The 14,283-nt window shown below is 41.5% G+C and overlaps 1 protein-coding gene across 3 annotated transcripts in view; it reads left to right on the top strand.

The window, feature by feature from the left end:
* Positions 1 to 4,604: 4,604 nt before the first annotated feature.
* The window catches only part of DENND4C (DENN domain containing 4C), a 71,097-nt gene continuing 61,418 nt past the window's right edge, over positions 4,605 to 14,283 (top strand). The window contains exon 1 of one of the 3 annotated variants that reach the window (XM_021535452.3): positions 4,605 to 4,789. The gene's annotated coding sequence lies outside the window, so the exon portion shown is untranslated. The other 2 variants (XM_085567912.1, XM_085567911.1) reach the window with 2 other exon arrangements.

The following is a 14,283-nucleotide window of genomic DNA, read 5'->3' as shown; positions in this document are numbered from 1 at the left end:
GAGGGGCAGAATCCCCTCCCTGGCCCTGCTGCCCACGCTGCTTTGAATGCAGCCCCGGACGCTTTTGGATTTCTGGGCTGTGAGTGCCCATGGCTGGGTCATGTCCAGCCTCTCATCCACCTGCTCATCTGTTCATCTTCAAGTCTGTATTTATAACAGGGATTTCCCCAACCCAGGCGCAATTTGCATGACATTATATTCCAGACATTATTTTGTGTCTTCTCTCTAAATTAAAAGATCCTATTTAGTTTTTGTGAAGGTACGTATTTATTTCCATCATGTCAACCCAGATTTTTCTATAAACTGAGCAAGTTTTTGCTCAAGAAGAAGAGTTTTATCATTTCCAAGAAGTGAATTTTCTTGGAAAATGAATAAAAAATGGTTATGGTTATGTTACTAAAACCAGCCATTAAGACCTAAGGAAGTACCTACAGTTAAGAAGTCAGGTTAGGTAAGTGAGGGACAAAGTAAGTCAGCATAAACTGACCTGAACTTTAAAACAGCATTTATGTTCAGAGAAGTTCCTATTAGGACAGGATCAATTATCTCAGCAATTACAGGCGGATCAAAAATTACACAAAACACAAATCTGAGTGTACTATAAAAATTACTGTCTTTTCTGCCTTTTTGCTCACATGGGTTGATCAGTCAGGCTCAACATGGAACAGCATAGAGAATCTTCTGTGAGTATAGAGAAGTGACTGTTGTATGACAGCTAACCCAGGAACCTGCTAAAAAAATACAGAGCCAGATCTAACAGCAAAAAGCAGACAGAAGTGAGTCCTAGCAAAAACAGGCATTGCAGCAAGATTGTGCTTTCAGAACCCCCCGTTTTCTACATGCAGCCAAAACCAAGAGGTATCTTGGTCAGTAAATTTTAGCAGAAAAAACACTTTTTTCCCAACTACTGAGGACTTATGTAAGATATAATACTTGAGGGAATCATAAACATTTGTAAACAATTCTAAGACCTCTTTCCTTCTAAGCTGGACACAGAGAGACTCCAACCAAAAACTTTTACAACTAAAGGGAATGTGATATTTTTTCAGAAAAATATACTGAGAAAGCCTTTGGAAGATAAATATCTCAAAAAATCCTGCCACATTTCATGCAGAAAAGATCAAGATAACCAGATTTTTAAAAGTGATTAATTCCAAAGTAGTCTCAAATTTAGGCCAGTATTTTAAGTAGCATACATTATTAATTTAAAAATAATTAATATAAAGAAAGGTATCCTTACCCTCCCCTGCTGGTATTCATGAAGACCTTTCAGCAAGAACTGCCTAACTTAGGTTTTGATCTCATTACAGTGACAACTAGCAAAAATTTATAATTTATAATACCGGATTGAAACCCTGACACTTTCAGACAATATGATGGTTTTTAAACAGACAGGTTTGCTGAAATACAGTTGCCAATTACAGGATACATGTTTTAAGCTGAAGCTATATATGACAATGATTTTATGTTTATCCCATCTCTATATGTCACTGATTAAATGACTAAAGCCAAAGAGAGCTTGTGAATCTTCAACTGCCACCCATACCATATAGTCTGAGCAAATAAATTGTGAAACCATAACCAGCTACACAAAAAGACGAAACACTCGCATTCAGTGTTTTCTGTCTTACATGGAGTTGCAGAACACAGCTATAGCTGTTCAAAAGTAAAGTGATCAGATCTTCCATGTATTACAGTGATAGCATTACCTCACACAGTCTTTAACAGATTGCAATCAGCAGAACTCCCTGGGGCAGTAGACAACCATCCCTTTATTCTTTTTCACTACCCCCTTTACAGACCCAACTCCTACTCCATCTGTCAGTTCCAAAAGCCAGAGAAGATGAAGTGGTCTCTGATGTAATTTCCATAATTCATAAGAGTGGAGGCAACCACAAGATTAAGGAATTAAATCTTCCAGCAGTTATGAAGAAATTTTCAATTGTTCTGTCAGAAATCTGAAAAGGCAAGGCATTTTTATTTCCAAGCACTCAAAATAAACAAATTATTTGCTTCAATGAGTTTGAATGATCAGGCCTACCTGGAGTATAAATTTGGCAATTGGTGATTAATCACAGTCAAGGCAATTTTTGAAAACTATCCAAAATTACATTGAACAGAGGGAGATTTTTTGCTACTCAGATATAAATTAAACAGAATAAATAACATAAAATTATTAAAATATTGGTTTTCAGGGTCAGTAACAAGCTGCCTGACACATGCATGATTTAGAGGATTATTTTAAAAAAACACTGATCATCTGCTTTGGTTAAAAGACAAAAAGGGCAGAAGGGATCCAGAAATTCATGGTATTCCAGGAAAAGAACCACAACCCAGTACTTCTTTAGATGCACGGATGAGAACTAACCTCCCTTGGGTGAAATAGGATCAGGACGGCATAAATTAACTGCCTTTCTCTTTGCCTCATTCTTTCCTTTGGGTAGGTGGAATTTAAGGATGGCACGAATAATACCATGACTAAGTGCTACCAAAAGGATATTCATCTCAATTTTTATGGCAGATCTACTACACAGTGACTTTTTAGGATACTTTTTGCAATCAAGAATTCAGGAAAAAAAAAATGAACACATTAAAACACCCCTTCAGCTTCCTAATCAGTGATTGAATAAAACCAGAATAGTGGAACACCTGATGGATGTCAGAGTTGCTGAGAGGTGGTAGAAATCTGCAGCCAGAAAGGAAGACACCTTAGGGTAGAACCAAATAGAGTCCTATAGTATAGTTTCTCTTGGAAGGGACCTACAACAATCATTTAGTCCAACTGCCTGACCACTCCCAGGCTGACTAAAAGCTTAAGTCCTTTTTTGATGCCAACATCCTAAACCCTCTCAAAGAGTGACAGGGCATTGACCACTTCTTTAAGACGTGTTTGACCACCCTCTTTGTAAAGAAAGTTTCCAGTGACCAGTCTAAACCTTCCCTAGTGCTGCCTTGAGTCATTCCCATACATCCTGTTGCTGGGTCCCAGGGAGAAAAAAACAGCACCTCCCTCCCCACATCCCCTCCTCAGGCAGCTGTTCAAGGCAATAAAGTCACCCCTCAGCCTCCTCTCCTCCAAACTAGACAAACCCAGAGTCCTCAGCTGCTCCTCATAGGACATTCCTTCCAGCCCTTTCAACAGCTTTTTTCCTCTCCTCTGGACCATTCCAGGACCTTCCCACCCTTCTCAGACAGCAAGGCCCAGCACTATGCACAGCAGGGCGAGGCTGCAGCAGGGCTGAATCCAGCAGGATGATCCCAATCCCAGCTGGTGATGCTGTGTCTGATGCACTCTGGGATGGGGTTTGCCCTCCTGGGTGCCCGGACACACACTGCTGGTTCAGCCTGAGCTGCTGCCGACCAGCACCCCTAGATCCCTTTTGCAGGGCTGCTCTACACACACGCCTCTCCCAGTCTGTACTTGCGTCCAGTCTTCCTCCAGCCCAGGTGCTGAATCTGGTATTTGTTCTTGTTAGACATCATGACACTGATTATTTTCCAATGCTCTGATATATCCAGATTGCTCTGCATCCAAAGAGTCCCCCAAGACAGTCAATAGTAGCCCCCAATTTAGTATCATCAGCAAATATACTAAATGCACTTTCAACTCCTGCCTCCTGATCACAGATAAAAACGTCAAACAGGACTAGCCCTAGAATTGAACCCTGAGGAACACCACTTATGAGTTGCTGTCAGCCAGATGTAGCCATGTTGACTGCCACACTTTGAGCTCTGCCCTTCAGCCAATTCTTCACTCACTGCACTGTGAACCTGCTCCTCTCACTGCTGGACAACTTGTCCAGAAGGATGCTTCAAATACAAAAAGCCTCATTAAAATACAGAAAAACTGCGTCTACCATCTTCATTCAAGGTAAGCTTCTCTTACCCTGTCTATACCACTACACTTTTTTTATCTCTCAGAAAATGTGACGAATATTATTTGGTTAAATGAGTCACCTATGAAGTGCATAGCTTCATCAGGGTAGGTAGCTGAAATGATCATGGCCAAACAAGGATAAGCGGAGGTCATTTGGTCTGTTCAGCCTGGAGGAGGCTGAGGACAGTCCTCATCATAGTCCATCGGTTCCTCATGAAAGGAAGTGGACGGGCAGGTGCTGATCTCCTCTCTGGTGAACAGTGACAGGACCTGAGGGAATTATAAGATACTGCATCAAAGGATATTTAGATTGGATATTAGGAAAAGGTTCCTCCCCCCCAGAGTAGCTGGACACTGGTACAGGCTCCCCAAGCCTGTACCGAGCCTGACAGAGTTCAAGAAGCATTTGGACAATGCTCGCAGTTTGATTCTTGGGGGTGCCCTGTATAGGACTAAGAACTGAACCACGATGATCCTTGTGGGTCTCTTCCAAGTCCGAATGTTCAGTGATTCGCCAAGTTTCCTTTCTCACTACTTTTTTCCTGGTACAGCCCAGCAGCTCACCGAAGCCGGGGCGGGGACAGGAGCCGCAGCCCGGCTGCCCGCCTGAGGGGCCGGGCCCGGTCCCCGGGCGCCGCAGGTGCCGCGCCGCGGGCTGCGGCCGCTCCCGCCGGCGCCCCCTGGCCGCCGCAGCGCCGCTCCCGGCCCCGCCGCCACCGCCTCCTTTCGGGGCGGGCCCTGGGCCGCCTGTAGGCGTCGGAGGGGGAGAAAGTAACATGGTGGCCGCTTCCTCCCCAAACGGGAGCGGTGACGGGTGCGGCGGCTCCTGAGGCAGCGGCGAGCGCAGGGCGAGGCGGCGGGGCGGGGGCAGCGCGGCCGGCGGCGCGCTCGAGGTGCCGGCGCCGGCGGCAGGTGAGCGGCCGAGGGAGGCAGGCAGGGAGGGAGGCAGGGAGGCAGGGAGGGAGGGAGGCAGGCAGGCAGGCAGGGAGGGAGGGAGGGAGGGAGGGAGGCAGGCAGGCAGGGAGGGAGGGAGGGAGGCAGGCAGGGAGGGAGGGAGGCAGGGAGGGAGGCAGGCAGGCAGGCAGGCAGGGAGGGAGGCAGGCAGGCAGGGAGGGAGGCAGGCAGGGAGGGAGGCAGGCAGGGAGGGAGGCAGGCAGGGAGGGAGGGAGGGAGGCAGGCAGGGAGGGAGGCAGGCAGGGAGGGAGGGAGGCAGGCAGGGAGGGAGGCAGGGAGGCAGGCAGGCAGGGAGGCAGGCAGGCAGGGAGGGAGGCAGGCAGGGAGGCAGGCAGGGAGGGAGGGAGGCAGGCAGGGAGGCAGGCAGGCAGGGAGGGAGGGAGGCAGGCAGGGAGGCAGGCAGGGAGGGAGGCAGGGAGGCAAGCAGGGAGGGAGGCAGGCAGGGAGGGAGGCAGACAGGGAGGCAGGGAGGAGGCAGGCAGGGAGGAGGCGGCCTGACAGGCGGGAGCGGGGGAGGCGGACCGAGCCGCCGGCTCCGGCGCCCGCTCCCGCCTCGGGGCGCGGCGCTCGGCGGGGAGCCCCTCTCCTACCCCCGGCTACACGGCTCCTTCCTTCCCCTCTAATGTGTCCGGAGGAAACTCCCCTCCTCGCCGGACAGGCGGGGAAGTTTGGTGTGTTCCCTCTTGCCTACTCGGTCCCTGGGAAGGGCTCCTGCCCTGACCTGCCCCGGCAGAGCTTCTGCGCCGGGGCTCGTTCTTAACCCGCTCTGCGCGGCCGGGAGGGCGGAGGCACTTTCTGGACTTTTTCACTGTAGTTATTACCATGATAATTGTTACTTTCCCTGCTCCCTCGGGCGTGGCCGCCCCACGGGAGCGCGGGGCTCTCCAGCGGCGCAGGTGGCAGGTGCTGCAGGTGAGTCCCGGGGCAGCTCCCTCCCGTATTTCTCCATTTTCTTCTCCCTTTCCATGCCCCGGCTCCTCCCCTAAACTCGGCGTCAGCGAGTTTAACCCTTGCGGAGGTCTGTGCCGAACTGGAGGTCGTCACCGGCTGTAGGAAGGCTGTTAGGATAACAGGGATCGTCCTGAGTCACACTGGTGTTTTGGAAGTTGGTCGTATGAGTGAGAAACTTAAAGTACTGAAGATGTGAGAACAAGGAAAAGCTAAATCCATAACTTTTCATCAATCTGTAATTTCATCTGAGGGTACCTCGTGCGTTTTTGCTGCGCAGCCAGATAGCCTATGGAGTGGAAAGATCTGGTGATATGCTGGGGCTTTCATGTGTCAAATAGTGAAAAAATATTCACAGATGCTTCAAATATGATGTAAGCTGATTAACTGTGCTGTTAATGCCAAACACAGTCCTCAAAAGTGTTGGTTCTGCAGTCTCAGAAGGGATGCAAAAACTGAACAACATTACTTTAATTCTAAGCAATGTCAATTCTGTACCAATCTTTTTAATGTTTTTAAGATCAAACACTTTGCAGACACGGACTGTTGTGCTGCTGTCAAACAGTACCTGTGGCTAACCTTTTTTACCTGCATGAGGGCAAGACAAATGACAAACAGGCTATTCCATTTGACTTTTTTCTTTTTTTTTTTTCCTCTAATTTACGTTAGTGCAACTTCTCAAATATTTTCTTGGCTTTAAACTTAATAGTAGTTTAAAGTTTAAGTAAATTTGAGCCTGCACATGGGCATATTTATACAGAAAGGAATTATTTGCTGTTAATTCTGTTGGCTTCATGTGGACCAAACCAATGTTAAAAGTTTTTGCATCACTCTTTTTAAGGTGGTATGTTAGGAATTAGGGCAGTAAATATTTTGTTCCTGTGGAAAAATAATGGTGGAATGCAAACTACTTCATATCTGTTTGGAATGTGAAAGAATTTTTATTTTGTTTTGAAAAGCAGTCATGACCAGGCTTAAGTGATTAAGTTGACTACTAACCAGCCATACTAGCATATATATTTCAAATCCTTTGCACAAAGGACACCAACTGAAAACCATAACTGTTAGATAGTTTGTGAATGTTCACATTATAAATGTGACAGTAAGTGGTTTTTAAGATTTTTAAAACATATTTCAAGAATTGGCTGAATACTCTGCTTTTTACTATTCCAGTGGATATGAAATGCTGATAGTGCATGTCTGTCTTGAGCAGTGCAACAAAGTTTATTAGTAACCAGAAATATAAATATAGCTTGCCTACATGAGTTCTGACTTCTGTATTAAAACAGTTACTAGCAGTTACAACTTGACACTGATTACTGCTTAAATATCAATGTTTGAATCTTTAAAAAAAAAAAGAAATCTTACAAGTTAAGATGGGTATTTTCATAAATACGTATAGATAAGTATAATGTTACATTTAGCTGTTTATTATTCAGTTAAGATTGGTCCGTTCATAGCCCAGAGTAAAGTAATGACATCTTTTTAGATCATGTCTTACATATTTGTTTTCTTGTTTGAAAACTGTGTGTATAATTTCTTTCTGATCAACTTTATATAGTTTTCATTAAAAACCAATTTGAGCAAAATTGGAATATTGAATGTTGGTATGTATAGTATTCCTCTGACTCAACATATATTTAGCTCTCATTTGGAGTGATGCATATTCTTGAAATACAGTTCTAGAAGTGGTATCTTTTTAAGCTTAGTTCTTCTTTAGGTCTGCATTTCACCAGTGTAGAATTGATTTTGGAATTCAACCTTGATATTAAGGTTGTTCAGGTGTTAATTTTGATGTTCAGGTGTTTAGATGTTCAGGTGTTTAGATGTTCAGGTGTTAATTTTGACATGCCATCTAGTTTTGCTTAAAAATACAGGAGAAAAGTCTCAGTAGAATTTGGTAAAAAAGATGTATTGAAAAAGTTGTAAGAAGAAGAAAAGGTAGTATTTTGACTGTTACATCTTATTGTTAAGCTTTCAGATGAATTTCAACAGCACCTGTAGGTATAGAGCAGTGTGTATAAAGGCTAGCATGTGTGGTGGCCTTCTTACTGGTTTCATGGCCTTCTTACTGAAATAACAACAAAAAGTGCCTGTAACCTCTAAATCAGGTATATTTGTTGAAGGGTAGCTTGCACTGTCAAAGGCTATCTTCTTCCTCTGCACGCTAGTCATCCCAAGGCAAGGATTGCCTACATTTAGCATGCTGCTTTCTTGGGTGATATTCAAAATGCTCTAGATCTTGGCAGAGGTAACCTGTAAAATAGTTCTTGGGGGTCATAGTTTCCCATGTGACTTGCCTGATAGTTGTCCATACTGCTTATTCAGATCTGTAAAATTAAAATGTTTGCTGCAATTGCATCATGAGACCCATTTTCCTCTTGTAGTGCTTTAAACAGTAAACTAATGTTTTAGGGTTTTTTATCTGCTTTGGAATTCCTGGTTTGCTACAAAAATAACCCCTCTGTTAAAGTTGTTGCCCATGGTCGTACAGAAACATGATGCTACTTCTTTCCCATCTGATAAAGAGGTGGTGTTGTTGGAAATGCTACACCCCTGTAATGATAGTGAGAGTGTTTAATTTTGCAATTTTGTGTAAATAAATGTTTACAGTTCTCTGTTCTTAGAAGCAAAGTGACTTAGTTCAGGGCAGTTTCTGGGGTGTAATGTAGTTTCTGGTGTAGTGTTACTGTTTCATGTTCAGTTAATTCTTGTGCATCTGTCACAAAATGTAAGCTAGACTTACTTATTCTAAAGTTTCAGGAGTACAAGTTCACTGTGCTCTGCATTCCAAGCTCTGTTTGAGCAGAAAGTTTTGTCTTGGTTAGTATCTCACTTTATCTCTTTCCATCTGCTTACAGACTTTTTAAGGGTATGAATGTAGTCCTGGTGTTAAACTATTGATGTTTACAGTTTGCTTTGGCAGACAGGAAACTTGAAAATAGTTTTTGGAATTACTAAGATTATGATAATGGTTTTGTTTAATCATGCAACTATTTTCTATGTTTTCCTCTTTTTTTTAACAGCATCTCAGAGTTGTTGCCCAAAACAACAGTAAAAGTGTACCCACAGTTTCATGCTGAATGTTGGCTTGCTTGTCATTAAACATTCCATTTGCTTTGTTTCAGTTAAATGCAGTGGGCCAGTTTTGCCTTACTCTGCTTTCATCTTTGCATTTAGTGACACTTCAGTTCCTTTCCTTTATTCTCAAAAAGTCTGTAAAGAGACTTGATGCTTTTCAAGCAAAAACCAAGAGCCTGTGTTTCTCTGCCTAAAAGATATTAAAAATAGTGTAAATCAAGGATTGATGTGCAAATTAAGTTATTCACTACTAGCAGCAAAAGCTGAGTTTACAATTAAAAGTGTCCAAAGGCGTAGAAGCTTTCATAATTTTGAAATGAAAGTATTCTCCAGTTGTGAACAAAGGGCAGGTATACCACAAAATCTAACCATTTTTTACCAAAGAGGCAAAACCCCCAATGTTCTTGATTTTTCTCTGAACCAGCTCATTTCAGTGATAGCTTTTGTCTTTATAATTAATTTCAGCCTTTGATCAGTAATTCATAAGCTGAAGTCTCTCTCCTGATGCATTCTTCAGTGCTGCTCTTCCCTTTTGCACATCTTTGTAATGTAGAGGAGTTGACTGCTGAAAGCAAGACATTGTTTTTCTTCCCTGTTGAGCAACCCAGTGCTGCTGTTTCTGGTGTCACATAACATGGCTCCAGCCCTCGTGTCTATTCTCTAGGGAAGAAGCTATACTCTCAACCAGATAAGAAACCTGACATAGATAGAAGTCTTGTGATTAAAATATCCTTCTGCTGTGTTTACATAATGTGTATATTTTTCTGCTTCAGGAAGGGATAAAAGCATGGTTGAAGTTGGGAGAAAGAGAACGCAACTAGAGAGCAGCTACCTATAAGCAGCATATGAAGAAAAAGAAGTTCAAGGACTTAATGTTTCAGGAAATTCAAGAATTCAAGGCACCTGTAGTTGTGCTGAAGCTTCTGCAGGATATCCATCTTGGTCTAAGAGAAGGTTATAGAAAGGAAATATAAAGTAAAATCCCGAGTCACAGCAGTAGGTTATTCATTTAGTTACTCTAATCATCAAAAGGGACTATTGCAAAATATGGAAACCAGTGTGGCCAGTTCTTAACAGCTGATCAGTCAGCCATCCTTGGAAATAGCAGCAGCAGCTTGCCTACACTACAGAGTCATTTGTACTTGTGCTTTCACAGCTGGGCATGAAATTTCATAATAATATTTTAAGTAATTAATGATCCTAGTGATAAATGTAAAATTCTGGGTATCTAGTTGGAAGTGGCAGAAGATTGTTTTATTTGCAGGTAATGTGAGCTTAACTATGCTGAGGTGTATTTTTTCACAGCATAGTTAATACCTTTTGCAAGTTTCCTTGTAACAAAACCTAAAAAATAAGTTGTATCTTTGCCAGAGGAAATGCTTTCAAGGAGATGCATAACTTGAGAAATATTTAATGTATGTAAAACATGTGTCCTGTGCCTCTTAGGGTGCTAAAGTTGCCAAAGATGTGACTGAAGAGCAATATTGGCAGAAGTTGATCTTAGTCTAGCAAGACTCAAGTTTCAAGGCTTTCTTCTTCCCCTGTTATCCACCACCTTCTTTTTAGGGGGTAATTCAAAATGAAAGTCTAACTTTAGGTGCCCTCAATTACCAGCTGCAGCTCTTCTTCAGTTCCTGCAGAAAGACTATGGGAAGGCTGACCCTATGAAGTTTAGTTTTCTGAACAGGTGCTACATACATTCAAGAGTAGAATTTGGATTTAGCAGGAGAAGGAGGAGTACAAGTGCGTTTATTATAAGGTTTCAAAGTAATGAAACCACTGTGATGTGGCTTGCTAATGCTTGGAGCAGTTTGCCTCTTAATAGGTCACATCCAGGTTTGTTTTCAGTTCTGAATATTCAAATGTCAGCAGATAAAATTTTGTAACTGCATAAATGCGTTACTATTTTCTCAAAGTTTTGCTGAAAACAGAAAAAGCAAGTGTATATGTCTCCTGCACAATGTTTAATATTATTACTTTTTATTTATGACTTGCAGTTTGAATCATCAGTGAGAGACTTGAATTTTTTCTGGCCTTAAATTTTTGCTTAAGCTTGGGGATACAGCCTTCCCTTCTTTTCACTTTTTGTTATGTCTTAGTAGTAAATAAGTAAGTAGTAATTCTCCCTGTACAAGACTGTTGTTTTTTTTTGTGAATAAAGTATAGACATATCACTAAAGTTTTCCAATACTAATCAACAATGTATGCAGACCTGGAGCTGTACTGGTATAAGGAACTCTCAAGCCATAAGTAGAACAGATTTTGCAAACCAAAAATTTGTTTTGCTAGTGGTGGTGTACTTCCACAGGGGCTTATATCGTGTGTGACCCTGAAGACCAGAATTCTTTTTTGTGGACTTCTGGCTATGCTGGTACAATTCTAGGAATAAACCAGATGTACCTAACACACAATAAAGGAAGAAGTATGTAGTTCAGGATTGGATAGATGAAATAGCAAGTTCACCTTTGAAAAAAGGCATGGTACACAAACTTTTTTAAAAGAAACCCATGCTTTCTTAAAAGGCATTTCAAACTCTGATACATATACTTTGCTGCATTTTTGCTTTGAACTTTGTAGAAATCTACTCGTAAGATAATTATATGTAAATGCCTGAAGTTCTTTTGGAATATGATGACTCATTCACTGTGAATGTGTAGTGGCTAATGTGACATTTCAGTTTATTTTAAAGAAAGCAGAACAATTCCTGTTCAAACACGTTTACAGATTTTTTTTTTTTTCTTTTATGAATCCAGATACACAGTGTATGTACATCTCAAGACCTCTTCTTCTTAGGCTTTTTGATCCAGCTGATTCTGCTACAAAGAAAAGATCTTATTTACTCAGTCACTCGTCTAATCTTGAATTGTTTTTCTAGTTATATTAGTAACTGGATGAGTCACAGATCTGAGGAGGGAAACTTCTTTGATCCTCAAGTGTCTAATTGTCTGTTGTTCCTTTTTAAAGTTCTCTCCATTAACTAGCATGCTTTCTGATTTGAATGTCTGAGTTGAACTACTTTGCATTTGAGTTGTCCAGGTTGTGAAGCTTAAAAGTAATGTCACTCCATTTATAGTCTTACTCCCCTTGTCTATGTGGGGCATTGATACCGCCCTAGACCTGGCAGAGGTTAAAAAAAAGAGTGTAAAAGATTAAAGCTATCATAGAGGAAGGGGTTATGTTGTCTCTTTTGAGCAGGGACTAAAATGATGGTAGGCCATCTCTAAGGTAAATCCTGTGACTCCAGAACTGTCATCCCCGCTGTCCCTTTCAAGAGCCAGCAGTATGGTAAAGTGTACAGTGGAGCAGTATCACTGCAGGAAAATGAGGACATTCTGCTGATGAATATTTGGGAGCACATTGTGAGGGCTGGGATAGGTGTCTGGTGGTTTTTGTTAGTTGTTTTTTTGTTTGGGTTTTGGTTTGGTGGTTTTATTGTTCTGGGGCTTGGGGTTTTTTTGGTTCGTTTGTTTTTATTGCAAAGGAGGAAATTGTGAATTCCACTCCACCCTGTGCAGATAAATCAGTGTAGGATGTCTCAATTTTTTTGTGTGTGCCACAGCAAATAAGCATTGGGACTATGCTGTTCTGTAAGTTATTGGGGCCAAATCTTGGGATTTAAATAAAATTTGGATAAGTCTGAGATCGGTTCTCTAAGTAAATAAAATTTATTAATTCCTAAGTGGTTAAATTGGAAATAGAAATGTTGACAATTGCAAATTGTATTCATGATAGTCATAGCCTGCTTTAGGAAAACAGGGGTTTTTATTTTAAACATATTGCTAAATCAGTTACTAAATCCAGAAATATTGTGTGTCAAAACAGTAAAAACCCACAAAACCATAAAAACAAGCATGAAGAATATTTTAAATACAAATACAAGGACATGTGTTAAATTATGACAGAAATTAATGGTATGCTCTTGACAATGAGAAAATCAAGTTCCCTGTAACTATTTTGTCTGGGAGCTCCACAGTATGTTGAGTAATGCAGTATAGGTATTTTGAGTATCATATGATGATATTAAGAGAAGGCTCAAAATAGGTTGTCAGGTAATGTCAGACTTCACATTTATCATGCCTGGTGTGTGTTAGGACTTCGTGGCAGAGAATCTCAAGCTTGTTACCCTTGATAGCTTTTTTTGATGTTTGAGGAAAATATTTATAGACACATATGTCTGTATGAGTAGTACACTGCTGCAGCTTAAGACCGAAAGTGTGAATATTCAAACTGCTGTCAAGTGTGTGGTTTGGACTTAATTTTAAGGCATCTTGGCAAATGAGAGTTTCTTAATGAGGAGTTGGCAAGACGATTAAAAGACAGACTTCTGAAGTGTTAATAAGCTCCCACCAAGCTTGAAAAGCAGCTGAGGAAGAATGAAAATGCTGAAGCCGAGTGGTTTGAAGCTGGTTATTGTAGGCCAACCAGAAATGGGAGTAATTTCATCTTAATAGGCACAAGAAGAGTACCCCACAAAGGGTGGGGATAGGCTGTGGGGCTCAATGTATTGGTGATGCAGCCTGTGTTTGGTGTGGTGAAGCTGTCAATGAAGACCCTACAGAGAAGAAAGATTCCTTCCTGCAGTGGTGTGTTTTTTTCCCTAATGGTAAAAACAAGGAAAATTTTGTTCTTCAAAACCAGAGAGTGTTTTTTTCACTCTGGTTTTATAGAGCCCTTAGATGATGATTTCAAGTGACATATGGTTGATTGTATTGTAGGTGGTTAGCAGAAATCTAGACAAACCATGATTCTGTGGAGATTCTGGCAAAGTAATTTCAATATTAATATTTAACTATTTCAATGCTTTGTAGAGAGAGCAATAAAAAAGAGAGTATCTCTGGCTCTTACAGCTTACTTGGAGTAACTTCTCAGGTGAATTTGGAGCAACATTCTTTCTTCTCTTCTTTGTCCTCTGAAAACCAAATCCTAGTTGCTAGTCACCTCAACTAAAAAAAAGGCACCAAAATAAGTACAAAAAGCAATCTTGGAGATTTGGCTCCAAGAAGAAATTCAACCACTGGAATTTTGTCTCTTGACTTTTTCTTTGCTGTTTTGTTTTTGTTTCAGGATACTATATTTGGCTTTTTTCCAAAGGAGTTTCCAATTACAGAAAGAGTTCTCTAACAAAGAATGTTTCCAGGGCAGCAGATGTTTAACTCATTACATAATACTGAGCATGGCTAACCTTTAAAGCTTTCCACTGGGGCAGTAAGTGCATTTTATAAAGTACTTTTCTAGCTCTGAGAATGCTGTTGTTATTGTTGTTGAATTTTCTCTTTTGAGCTTTCCAGTCTTTGGAGTAGTTGCCATCTTCTGTTATGTGAAAGAACAATTTGGGTACAACACTGATGAAACAAGATTAAACTGGTTTATTAAATGAGTGTATCTGGACTGCTTGCTGATTATCATGCTTTCTGTCTCATATC

Source organism: Lonchura striata, chromosome Z (genome assembly GCF_050655825.1).
Source record: "Lonchura striata isolate lonStrDom1 chromosome Z, ASM5065582v1, whole genome shotgun sequence".
Classification (NCBI taxonomy): domain Eukaryota; kingdom Metazoa; phylum Chordata; class Aves; order Passeriformes; family Estrildidae; genus Lonchura; species Lonchura striata.
Note: the sequence above shows the minus strand (reverse complement) of the source record. Positions and strands in the feature narration are given on the sequence as shown.